Here is a 13085-nt window from a genome sequence, read left to right on the forward strand (position 1 = left end):
TTCAGCCAGAAAGTTTAGACCTCTCCACAGATGCAGCTGGGGGCGGTACACTGCCCTGCACAGCTGCATCTGGCCTAAGCAGGCAGCTGGGATCTGCCAGTGTAGGAGCACAGAAAATACCGATGACTAACACTTGCCACTCACACCCTTGCATTACTTCCAGTTTGTCTCAGACAAGACTGCCCTTTTCTGATATTTTGTCTTTACATATTCTCAGTCACTTCCAGGGGGTAACGTATATGACATTAATTTTTGTTATTTAGCATTTGATCTTTTGACAAAAGTCAGCATTTGGTCCCCAGCAGGCAGTTTTAGGACAGCTGAACTGCTGTCTAAGCAATCACAGAGGAGCTGGTTATATCACATAAAAGCCTTTTTGTGTCATGACTAATTTCAGATCCTCCCTGTTTCTTATGCAGATTCCAGCCTTGTTCCCTCATGCACAGAGAATTAAATTCTATGCCTACATTTCCTTCTGGCTTCTCCTCTGGGACACAAACTTATTCAGACAAGCTCAGGAGGCAATAGAAAGACATCACCAACAGCACTGGCTACCCACCCTGCAGAACTCCTTTGCATTCCAGTGCATGACTGTCCCTGGCACTGTAGGGCTACAGGAGCCAACCTTCTTCCTATAACTGAACTCTAGGTCAATGGCTCTCTTTTTTCTTACCCTTTCCCAAGAAAAGTGTCCTGCTAGGTCAAACTAGATTGCACTCTCCTGCTCACACTGAGATTTTAGCTTTCTGTGTTTTCTCACTTTGGTAGGAGAAGCAACACCTATGTGAGGTGAGTGAGTATCCCTGCAGTTCTGTTAACTACAGCACTCCTGACTAACATCTGCTGAAGGATATTCCTCTTCACAAGCACAGCAGGGGTTGTTACAGAATTTTATCTGGCCTTTGCATCTCTGTAGCTTCATACATGCAAATGCCTGATACTGGTAAGAAAAATCTTAGATGAGGTAAAGGAAAAGTATGATTGCCTGCCCTATTTTAGGTTTATTTATTCTCTAAATGAAATTAATGCATACACAGGTGTTCTGTTCCCAAAAACCATACTCATCATGAAACAAAATTCAAATATGAATAATTAACTTACTTTATTGTGTCCAATTTGGGGCAAAACAAGGCTACAAAGAGGAAACAAAAGACAAACAAGTGCATAGACCCTACTGAAACAAAGACTTCACTTCTATTTTAATTCTGATGAGACAGCTGTCTTGCAGCTTTTGCTGGTCTGAATAAATCTGGCAGGTTTGTTCACTCAGAGTACTGCTTTCAGAAGTAAAACTTATTTTGTTACAGCTCATTACTCACATGTTTCTTTAAATATTTTATGAAAGTGACATCAGGTGTGTCAAAAGGCACTCCTTATGACTGCTTCTGCAATTACAAAGCAAGTCTCCTAGATACTATTTTATTTTACCTGGGTAGATGAACTCCTTATGTAATAAACATGCCTTCAATTTCTGAGCATCTGTACTATATTTACCTCAAAGGACAGACATACTCCACAGCAGGACCATAACACATTGTGATTCCCAGTCACCCTGATTATGGGATCTCCTGAAAAATCCTGCAACTATATCCAATGCTTAACTTTTCAGGAGAGATGTATATCCAGATGTATATTCACCTTACTCAATACAGAAATGGTGCAGAGAGGTACACCTGAAGACAAGGGGTGAAGACATTCCCAGGTTTCCCTGGTAGAAACGCAGCTTGTGCAACTGTTGATGGAATTTTTTCATCTGTTTGAGAAGAAAGTGCATGTTTCCAAGACAATTTAGCTATCTTTCTGTTGTGCATATCTCTCTATCTGCCTGCTTTCCCAAAGACAGACAGTAGGAATAACAGCATACAGCCTTGTAATTTGAAGAAATTAATACTACTTTTTTCAGGGACACTGGAATAAAGTCTTTTGCACTCCATACATTACATATTTAATAGTAAGGGAAAAAATTGCTGAAGAATCCCAATGTTCTCTGCCAGTGTCTTCCCTGGACTATTTTCATTTTCATCCTATTGCCTTTGCTCTAAGTTTTCTCAGATTGCAGCTCCATAACATAGCACCACTCCCAGTGATCTCTTCAGGTTCCCCATTTCTAAAGAAGAACAAAAGGTTGTCTTGGCTTTGCAGGTGACATGTCAGCTTTTCTTTTCAATACAACACAAGGTTATGATTCCTTCCCCAGAACCTCGAGGACCAAGCACCATGCCCAAATCTCTCAGAGCTTTTTTCTAGAGCTCTGAAATCCAAAAAAAGCTGATGTTGAATTATTCTTCCTGATTTTCCCCTAGACAGCAGAGGCTAACTTCACTCAGCCAAGAGCAGGAACACTCCCTCAGCCCTATCCTCATCTGAGATGTATTTAAGCAACCAGTCATCTGCTTTGAACAGCACATTACAAGCAAATAATATATTTTAAATTATATGCAAAGCCTATAGAAAATAATTAGTGAAGTATAGCCAACATAAAAAATCACACTGAATATGACTGTTTGAGTATGTACCAGAGAAAAAAAAAAAAGAAAAATTATAGCCACTCTAGCACAGAATTTATAAGAGAAATACAGAAATAATCCATCCAAGCACTGTGGGACTTGCCTTCAAGCTAAAGATCTGAAAATGTTGGGTCTTTAAACTAAATATTTTGTGACCAACTGTTATTTGGGACCAGCTTTGTTATTAAGATTCACAACAATTTAAGAAGAAAGGTGCAATAGCCTGAGGCTAGAATTCAGTAATTTTTTTTTCCCTGCAGTTCCTTTTTCATACTGCATTTAGTCAAAATATTACAAGTCCAGTGCAGGGAAAAAAAAAAAAAAAAAAAAGCAGCACAGAAATTTTCAGCTTCAGTTGCTCACAGCACAAACTATGCTGACCTTTTCCAGACAATTACATAAACCAGCAATGATAAGCAGTAGGGATCCCTATTAAAATACAACCCACAGCTTTTGTATGTGTGCATGCCTTCTTTTTGACCCACGGTTACTGGCTACACAAAAGAAGATTTTTATGAAGAAAAACAACAGATATGACAAATTCCAACAGAAATCATCTTCCAAATATGAGCAGCAAGCATAATCACAGCTGAATCCAGCATTTGCTTAATTTGCCAGGGATGGTCTGAGGCATTTTTTATCCTTCATATTCAACTCAAACTAGGCATGCCAGTAAAACCCCATTCATCTGTTTCATGAGTCATAAGCATCTTTGTTCTGTGCGCTTTGCTGACTGTTTCCTCTATCTGAGGGTGGAGAATGTGCTTTGTATAACGTTTCCAGTTTGCCTGTAAGTTCTCTCTGGCAGAGTGCATGTGCCCTACCCTAAAGACCACTTTGCTTTACCACATACTTCTGCAGCTGAAATTAGCTGAAAAATCTCAGGCAGGAAATCCCTTAACGTGAACTACAGAGTTGTGCTTCCTACAGCTCCTATTGCTCATTCATTGTGCCTGCTGGAACTCCCAGTTCCTCTTTGCCTGATTTTGTAAAGAAATGGAAATAACTGAGCAGGTCATGGGTTGCTTGTATTTTAAGATAAGGCGTAGGCAATTGCATCTAACAGAGCAAGTAACTAAATCTAGCATCAATGTTGCCTTGTTGGATCACCAATACAGTGATTGTGGTTGGGAAATAAGTTATGGTGGGTTTTTGTTTGGAGAAAGCACCTTTCTACAGAAAAAGAAGAGCAATCTTTCCTGCACAGTTTGGAGGAGATCAGGTATCAGTTCTTGGCTACTCCTCTTGACTTTTCCAGCAAGAGTGGGGATTTCTCAGACATTCCCCAAACAGTGTTCGAGGATGGCAGCATAAATGAATGATATTTTCCTCTTGAAAATAAGCTCAAAAACACAATCAGTGAAGCACTCATGGCAACATAAAAATGCATCCTTCTCTCAGCAAAAAGAAAAAAAAAAAGTCCAACTTAAGCTTCTGAAGAAGCATACTTCTGAGGATGTATAGTTAATTATTTCCTTCCACTCTTCCATTTTCTACCAAGGAATGTTTCTGAGATCTAAAACAAAATTAATGTTGTTGAAATAATGAAGGGTCTGCAAGCCAGATGTCTGAGAATTTGATCAAGTGATCAAGTGTTGATTTTTACCTTCCCATATGATAAACTAGAACACTTGAAAAAGGATGTAAAAACTTAAGTGATGTGCACTTAATCTAGTTAAACAATATTATATTTTGTTTATATAGCAAGTTAGTTGGTGTATCAACCTCATATTTTATACTTTAAAATCCTTTGTATCACTGTACAAATGCTTCACTGAAGACATACTGAACACAGCGGAGAAGACTATATATATTATACTGTAAATTACACTAATTTACATAATTAGTAATGAATGTATTTGTATATATATATAATGTATAATTATTAAATATGCAATTAAACATACTTGAAAACTCACAGAAAACTTAAAGAGTAGTATAAAAAATTAAAGTTATATAAATTATTATTTGTAAATAAAGGCTAACAGGCATGTGCAAGAACAGCATAAACTTGACATTCAACTGTTGCCAAAACTGATGTGCTGAGCTGATGTTTTTCTTAAATCCCATTGTGTTGAGTTTAAAAAGTTCACTGCAAAAGTGCTGGGTGAGAACAGAACTTGTCGGGTCAGATGCATGTTTGCCCATTGCTTCACCCTCTTAATGCATCCTCTCCTGCCCAGCATTACTTCTGAAGCAGAAAATTCACTACTCTAAGACAGATAAGCAAATCTTGATTTTCCTTCTCATTAGCCAGTCTTTAGATGTGAAGACTAAGTCCAGTGAGTAGTGTTAATGCAGCAGAGAAAAATGCTGTGAAACCTGAAGGTGTTTCAAAATATTTTCAGCTGTGCATAAGACAGTAAAGATGAGATTCTTCTACCTCCTTTTCAGTGCTGTCTTCAGAAAGTGGGCTGGGAAGCTAATGTAGAAAATGGCTGGCAGAGCAGGGAGGAGACCTCTGTATAAAGTTAAGCCTCTGGAAATCAGTGGGTTGTTGCTGCTATGTCAGAGATTGTAAACATCTGCTTTTTCTGGTGGTATCAGTTTCGTGGTGCCAAGTCCCCCCAGCACCAGAACGTAACACAGCTGAGGCTCAGTGTGCTGCATGCTCCTGCTCACACAGCCTCTGCAAAAATGTTGCAGTAAAGCTTTGGTCAGTTTTTCAGCTGTGCCAATTTCAGCTGTGCAGCCTGAAACATATCCTTCCTGGTTCTGTATCCAGGAAGACATAAACTATGTTTATGCTACCTGTGGTTTGTTCAAGTCAACCAATGAATCTGCATTAGCTGTATCCAAGGACAGCACCAGGCGCATTTTATCTTGTTAAAAAAATCTGAGCTAAATTTCGGAAGTTTTAAGCATGTCAGTCCACATGTAGAGCTATGGAAAGAAATTAGAAGTAGAGATTCTGGCGCTCCAAAATCACAAACCAAGAATAAAAATCTGAGTTTGTAATCTACCAATTTGCATCACTAAACAATCACTGCCTTTGCTCAAAATATGGAAAGTTCTCTTTAAACTTTTATACAAACCAAAAATAATTTTATACATTCTGTACTCTAATATAGCAGTGGAGGTCTGTAGGACTGGGCTACTTTAATTATAAAAAGACAGTTCATTCCCCATCATCACATTGCCTCACAGAATATTCACAGAAAAAGGCTAAGGGCACCTTTCTCTACCTTTCTGCAATGTTCATCTAAACCACAGGCCACACCTGTCCCCAGAGTGCCATTACATGGTAGTCTCCTATAGGAACCCATGCTAACAGGATGCATATGGAGGGAAGGGTAAAATATATATATTTGGCACACAAGGCACAGATGTGAACACACAATTAGTTCTTCCTGCTTATTAGTTCAATAAGCAGGGAAAAAGTAATTGACAGACTTCTGTAGTATTTTATACCTTTAAAAAGATTCTCCCTAGCACATATATCAGCAAATGCTAACTGGAACTGGGGACCATCTGTAATAAAATTTATAATTAAGCTAGAAATGCCCTTTGCAGATCTATAAACTTTACTGCCCTTCTGAGATATAAGATATGACCAACTGATATGTTCCACTTTCTTATCTGGCTTTGAAGTACTGAAGTCTGTCACTGCACTTAACACAGTGCAGGCTGAAGCATAACAAACCATCCCAGTCATTAGGGTTTGGCAACAAATGAGATGCAACACAGTCAGTAGCAATGCAAGAACTCATCAATACATATTTGTGCTTTTGATCCCTACTCGACATCTGATATCACTATGTAGTTTTAGCTTCTTTTAAATCTTGGCAAGCAGATTTTACATTAGAAGACTGCAGGGGAAGGGTCTGCAGGTAATATCTCTCTCTCTCAACATGTTCTCCTCTCTGACTTCATAGCACCAGACATAGCTGGGGGGGCTTAACATTAAAGCTGTGGTGAATTCCTTTGCTGGCTCCTGTCTAGTGCATTCTGCTGACAGCAAGAGCAAGTCTAATTGACTTTTCCTATTACACAGATGCAGAAGAAGGAGACAAGGCAACAAAATGAAACAACATCTGGGGAAAAGAAGGCAAAGCAATGATAAGAATAGCAAAGAATAATAACTGAGATTTTTAAACCTGGCAATAACAAGCCCCATAAGTGAAAATCCAGCTCTATAAGGACAAATAAGACGTCACTCCAATTCCCCCCTCCACTTCTGGAAAAAAAAAGGCAAGAGGATTTGCTGTCATTTGTTTAAGCTTTTTGATAGCACTCCAGGCACTTAGGAAAACAGCAGCATAAAAATAAATGAGTCACAAAAATGGATGTGGGAATGACAAATGCATGAGCTATTTTTCTCAAGTGACGCTTGCTTTCCACATTTCTTACATTCTGTGGAGAAGTTATTCACAGTTAGTGTTCCCAAGGCAGGAAGAGTTATGCTAACTTGTTTTATTAACTCAAATTTTATGAGTTCAAATGGAAAATGCTGTATTGTTTGACTTAATGGCTTTTCTTAAATTCCACAGGCAGGAAAAGGGGGTGTTCCAGCTGTGTGGTTTGTGTTTCACATACATACCAGTTTGCCATTTTGCCTTGTATTTACCTTTTTTTTTTTTTAATTTTGCAATGCAGTAAAATTTAGACAATCAAGAACATTACAATTTTACTTTAGAAAGATGCACTTTCTTTTTTTCTTTAGATAATAAAAGGAAAATATAAAAACACAGTTGTGTATGTTCTTGATAAGAATTAAAGTGTAGATCTCCCCAGATCCCAGCAATAGGAACAAAACCATATATAAATATGTATATTTTTATTCATAAGATATCCTTTAAGGGAAAAAATAAAAGAGAACTTGAATTATTTAGTCTTACTAAATGCCTTTCTGTTATATGTTATATGCTTCTGTAATATGCTTTTATTTTGCATGTAAAGGGAGAAAGGCAGAAGTGAAAAGGAAGCAAATAATTAGTAGAGAATAGGAGGAAAAACTATTGCTGTCTGTGGTATGGAGAAAACCCCCAACCTACAGTTTTACTCTTGACCTTCAACTAAATTTAAATCACTAGTTTAAAAAAAAAAAAAAAAAAAAAAAAAAGTTCAAATTATCAGCAACTCCTCAACTCTTTGCTTTCTCCACCCAGACAAATATCTAGACTTCCCTATCATTATACTGTCCTTTCTACCACTGTGGTACACACTGCAAGGGAAATGGTACTAACAGCCCTCCTCTGGGAGCCAAACTCAGGAAATCAACTTCTTTTCACCAACGAAATGCACAAGAACAGCCATGTATTTCTGTGTCATGATCTGAAAAAAAAACTCCCTGGGCTGAGGAGAGTGTCATCTGCTCCTAAACAGATGAAGACATAAACCACAAGAAAGATCCTAAATCAGGAAATACAGTGCAATGCTGAAAAATTTTTTTTAAAGGAGAATTTTAAAGTTTTCAAAGGGAAATAAGAACTATGGTTTGCTAGACATCTTTTCAAACACCAACCCCATTAGGGGGAAATTTGAATATTTGGATTAATTTGTTCCTCAGACCATCCACGACTAGCAATGTGTTTACTTCTCTTGTGTATGACAACAGATATATTCTGGGTATTCCCATATATAAAGCACTGCAAGTTTCTCACAGACATGATTTTGCATTCATGTTTATAACTATATCTTTTCTAGATCAGTGTCTTCATGAACAGGCACCAAACTGAGCATCTTTCCCAACACATATATGACTTGAGTGTCTTTTGGTCCCTGAGTCCATAGCCAGGCTATGCTCTGACAAAGACCACTTTCTTTCAAACTGTGCTAGGGCTTGAAGCATAAATTTAAAAGCTTTAACCATAAAATGGTTTAGATGAGAAGGAATCTTAAAGATCATTCAGTTTTAACCACTTGCCATGGTCATGGACACCTTCTGCTACATCATGTTCTCCTAGACTACCCCTTGTCCTCTCACCACACTCCCTGATAAAGAGTTCCTCCCCCTCTTTCCCATAGCCCCTTTAAGGCTAAGGGCAACAACAGTTCACTTCATAACATACTGAAGCAGCTGCAACACAGGACTAAAATAGTTTATTCCTGTCAGGCTGTAGATGGCTGAAGTTGCCAACAGCATTTGCCACAGCATCTTAATGAAGGAAATCTAAGCAAGGAATACAGAGATGGTTTTGTTTTATCAGTGGAGCTCAAAAGATTTTGCCCTGATGCGATGCATCTTGTGTGCATATACAAAAGCCATTATGAACAAAATGCCTTCACAGATGGCTGCTAAATTCTTGCCATGTTTGTCAGATCTGCTGGCCTCTTTCAAGAATCCAGCTACACCCTCACCGTGTTTACGAAACTGAGCAGTCACATAACTCATCCTATATAACAGAGGTGGAGATACAGAAGACAACAAACCATAGAAGAATAATTAGCATTCATTAAACCTTAGTTTTCTTCCCTGTTCTAAATCAGTTTTGTTTTTTTGTTTTTTTGTTTTTTTTTTTTTTTAACAGGAGCCATGAGCACAGTACATAACCTGGGATTATCTCAATGGAAATTCCTAAATCCTGGTCATCTTAGAGTTCATAAAGTTGGTATCAGGCTAAAATCCCCTCAAAGGCCACAGGTCCAGCTCATGTCTCTGGTGCAGGTGGCCTTGTGGCCCACACTGCAGGAGGCTTCAGCCGCATGGATCAGAAGCCATACAGGAAAGAAAGCCCTAAAAAGCCCTGGATACACAGAGCTGCAACCCTGAGCAAGAAGGAGTAGAACATAGGCAGTGACATGTATGACTACTTCCCTCCATTCTTACAGGGAAGATGTTTTAGGCAACTTGATTCTGAAACAATGAGACATGCAGACTTGAGTTTGAAAGGAAGATTTTCAAGAATAAGGGAACTTTTTTTACTGTCTAGACAATGTCAGTACTGGGAATACCACAAACATTGCTCTGTTACTGAAGGCAATCCAACTCTGTTTTACTTCTTGTGAATAGAACAGCTTATGACAATGTGCTATTTTTCCTTTGAGGAGAAAATGTAAATGGGAACAAAAGCCTTAAATAGGAAATGTTTAGATAATTTGGCAAATGGCAGCAGTACTTGAACAACTAAAATATATACTCACATGCTCCTCTTTTATAGAATAAAAGACCTCTAATATATGTCAGGAGTGCCAAAACCACATTCACTTAGACTTGGAAGGATGCAGCTCAACCAAACAGCATAAACTGAATGTGGCACTTACCTGTTTACGAACAGCTTCAGTCAGTTTTCTCTTTCCTTTCTCTCTGAAGAGCAGAGACAAACAGAACTTAGTATCAGGAGAAATAACATACAAAACCAGCATAAAGTTATAATGTTAAAATTTAATTATTTTATTCTTGAAACAAAAAGAAAGAAAAAATTGGACATCAGATGTTTTTCAAAAGGAACAAGCATTTCAATACTAAAAATGTCACTTTGCCAAAAAGACAGGAAAGGTATTCCAGATTTTTTTTTCAGTAAGTCAAACATTTATATTAAATAAAAATTACTTAAAATATTCAAAATTTTAATGGTGAAATGAAGAGATAAAAGAAACAGGTTTGAAAAGATATGTACTAAACCATGAAACCTGAATGTCAGCAGTTAAATACAAAGACAAGTTTACACAATTATCATAAATTTGAAACATTATTAGAAGAATCAAGAGCTCCTATCAGAAAAGATGTGCTTTACTTTCCTTGGAAAAATGTATACCATAGCCTGCTTTAAAAGGCTTTATCTTAAAAAAAAAAAAAACAAACCAATATTTTCACTATAATTTATAGGCCTTTGTAGAGGTCTGTACCATCTACTGCTACAACCAGACTACTTACAGCATTTATACTAGACAAGATATTTCTAGCTCACACTTTATGAAGAAAAGCTGCCATAAATGTCTCTCTAGACACCAAAAAGCTCAGCTTTCTAGAATTCAGTGAAGGTACTGCAGTCTAATAAAACAGGAGTTAAAGAAAAAGCATGTTAAGGGTTGTTTTTGAAAGGGGTGCATGAAAATCAATATCTCTCTGTTTTAGATAAAATACAATATTACTAAGAAAATTCTTTTAAGAGATACAAATTATTTCATTAATCAATAAATTGCATTTTCTCTTACAGAACTAATCTTTGATGGCATCCATGTCATAAAATAACAGTTACTTTATAAACAACTTTTTGCCTAATGTCTTTTCCAATGCAGATCAATATGCAGAAAAATGATCTAAAAATCATATCTCCTCTAATGAACTGTAATGAAAAAAGGTGTAATAGACTTTGAACATAGAAAGGCATTTGGATAATTACTGAAAGATAAAAACCAACAAAACAAAGTACAAAAATACGTGGAGAAAATCTGAAAAGGAAATAATACCCAGCTGGTATTTATATATATTTCTATATATATTTATATAGTGGGAGAAATGGGCTGAGCTTCAAAGGAGATGGGCTCTCAGTTGCCATAGACCTCGGTGCCAAAGCAGAAAAGCCAGTGCTGAAAGCCATGTAAGCACACTGCAATTATTGCTGCTACTGGAGGGAACAAGAGGTACAAACAGAAAGAAGACAATTACTGCAGGAAAAGCTCAGGGTGGCAAAGATCAGGTAATTTGCAGAAGTTTTTCAGAATCACCTGCAGAAACTCCTTTCTGAAGCACTATTTGTTATCAACAAGCTTGTTTTAGAGAAATATAGTTTGCTTCCTTGGGAAGAAACACTTAGGCTACAACTTCCTGAAAGGTGGTTGTAGTCAGGTGGGGGTTGGTCTTTTTCTCCAGGCAGCAACTGATGGAACCAGAGGACAGTCTCAAGCTGCACCAAGGGAAATATAGGTTGGATATACGGAAAAAGTTTTTCACTGAAAGAAGCATAAAGTTCTGGAATCACCATCCCTGGATGTGTTTAAAAAAAGACTGGATGTGGCACTTGGTGCCATGGTTTAGTTCTGGTGTTGGGGCATGGGTTGGACTCCATAATCTTGAAGGTCTCTTCCAACCTAGTTATTCTGTATCTTAATGTCTCTCCTGTCCTGCAAGACAGAAAGCATTAGAAAATAACATCCAAGGGGGAGCCAGCAGAGATTCTGGAGCCTCTTTGGACTCTTGCTTATTCTGAATATATCTTTAGAATTGGGAATACTACTGTCACTTAAAAAAAAAAAAAAAAATAACCAAAACCTAACCAAACAAAATCCAAACAGAACTGATGAAGTTTTTATAATTTCTGACCAAAGATCAAATAGGGCTTAACAAGTTCTTTATATTTAATCCTTTAAAAAAAAAAAAAATCATGATTGTATTGACTGACTACACCATACCCAATTGTTCGTGGCCCTAAAACTTCACTTACTGATAAAATGTTACAGGAAACTTTGCTGGTGGAACTAGCCCCTTGTCACAGCTCCAGACGGAAACACTGGAAGAAATTAAGGTGTTACATGTTTAAGTTAAAAATACAAACAAATGTAAACATTTATATCCTCACAGTGAGAAGAAACCTAAGGATCAGAGCACATACTTCAGTAGATGCCATGACAGAAAGCAGAGATGAAACCTTGCCCTTCAGTTGGATCTCCAAATGAGTAAAAAATATGAGATACTTATGGAACTCTTCTAATACATGCTGTTAGATGGAGCCACAGCATCAACACACTCAAATGCATTCCTTAAATGTGGGTTCTTATCCACAGAAGCATTGTACCTGAAATTACAGAGTATTGCCAGATTCTGGTGAACTGTAAAAGCAAAAAAGGCAACATAATTTCTCAGGTTATTTTCGTGCTCATACCAATTTTATAGCACATAACAGAACACAAGGGTGAATCAAAGCATAGTTTGCCAATCCTGCCCATCTCCTTTATGTTTTGCTTAGTGCTGTCTTTGTCCATCTGCTTCACCATCCATGGACAGTGGCCCTCTGATTGCAAAGGGTGTCCCTGGGGAACAGAGCAATAAAGTTTTAACTGCATCATGAAGATCTGGTTTTTAGCAAATAAAAATCTATTTGTCTTTCCTTTGCTTCTTTGGACACCTGTAGAGCTATGATGTTTCTGGTAAGGTTGAGAACTCATAAGTAAAAGGGGGAAAAAATTAGGGTGAGACAGTAAAAAAACTACAAGAATCTTATTTCAGAAGAGGAAGTGGGGGAATCTGCGAAGAAAGAACATTTACCTTCATAGCTCAGAAACAGCTCTCAGCTCTTCAGCTCTGCACACCACAGATTTTATTCAAGCTTGAACAGTTTCACCTAGGTTTACAACTTCCAGCCTTCACTGTCATGCTCTGTAAGTCACTTTTTTTTTTTTTTTTCAGGTCAAACCACAGACCATGCGAGTCTTTTAAAGTTCCTGTTCTTTAGAAATAAGCCATAAGGCAACCTTTTCTCCTACTACAGCATCTTCAGATCAGAAAAATGCCCACGCTATCTGCAGAGACTTCCTGGTAGAGGCTATGAACAGTACAGAGAGAATAAAAGACCTGCTAGGACAACCATTGCAGGCTAGGCAAGACAAAGATAGGTGCTATCGGAAGAAGTGGGTCTCAGATTACGACTATTACTCACACAATAGGAAAAGCAACCTTATTATTAAATGATTTTGATT

Source organism: Pyrgilauda ruficollis, unplaced genomic scaffold, assembly GCF_017590135.1.
Source record: "Pyrgilauda ruficollis isolate IOZ18807 unplaced genomic scaffold, ASM1759013v1 scaffold22, whole genome shotgun sequence".
Classification (NCBI taxonomy): domain Eukaryota; kingdom Metazoa; phylum Chordata; class Aves; order Passeriformes; family Passeridae; genus Pyrgilauda; species Pyrgilauda ruficollis.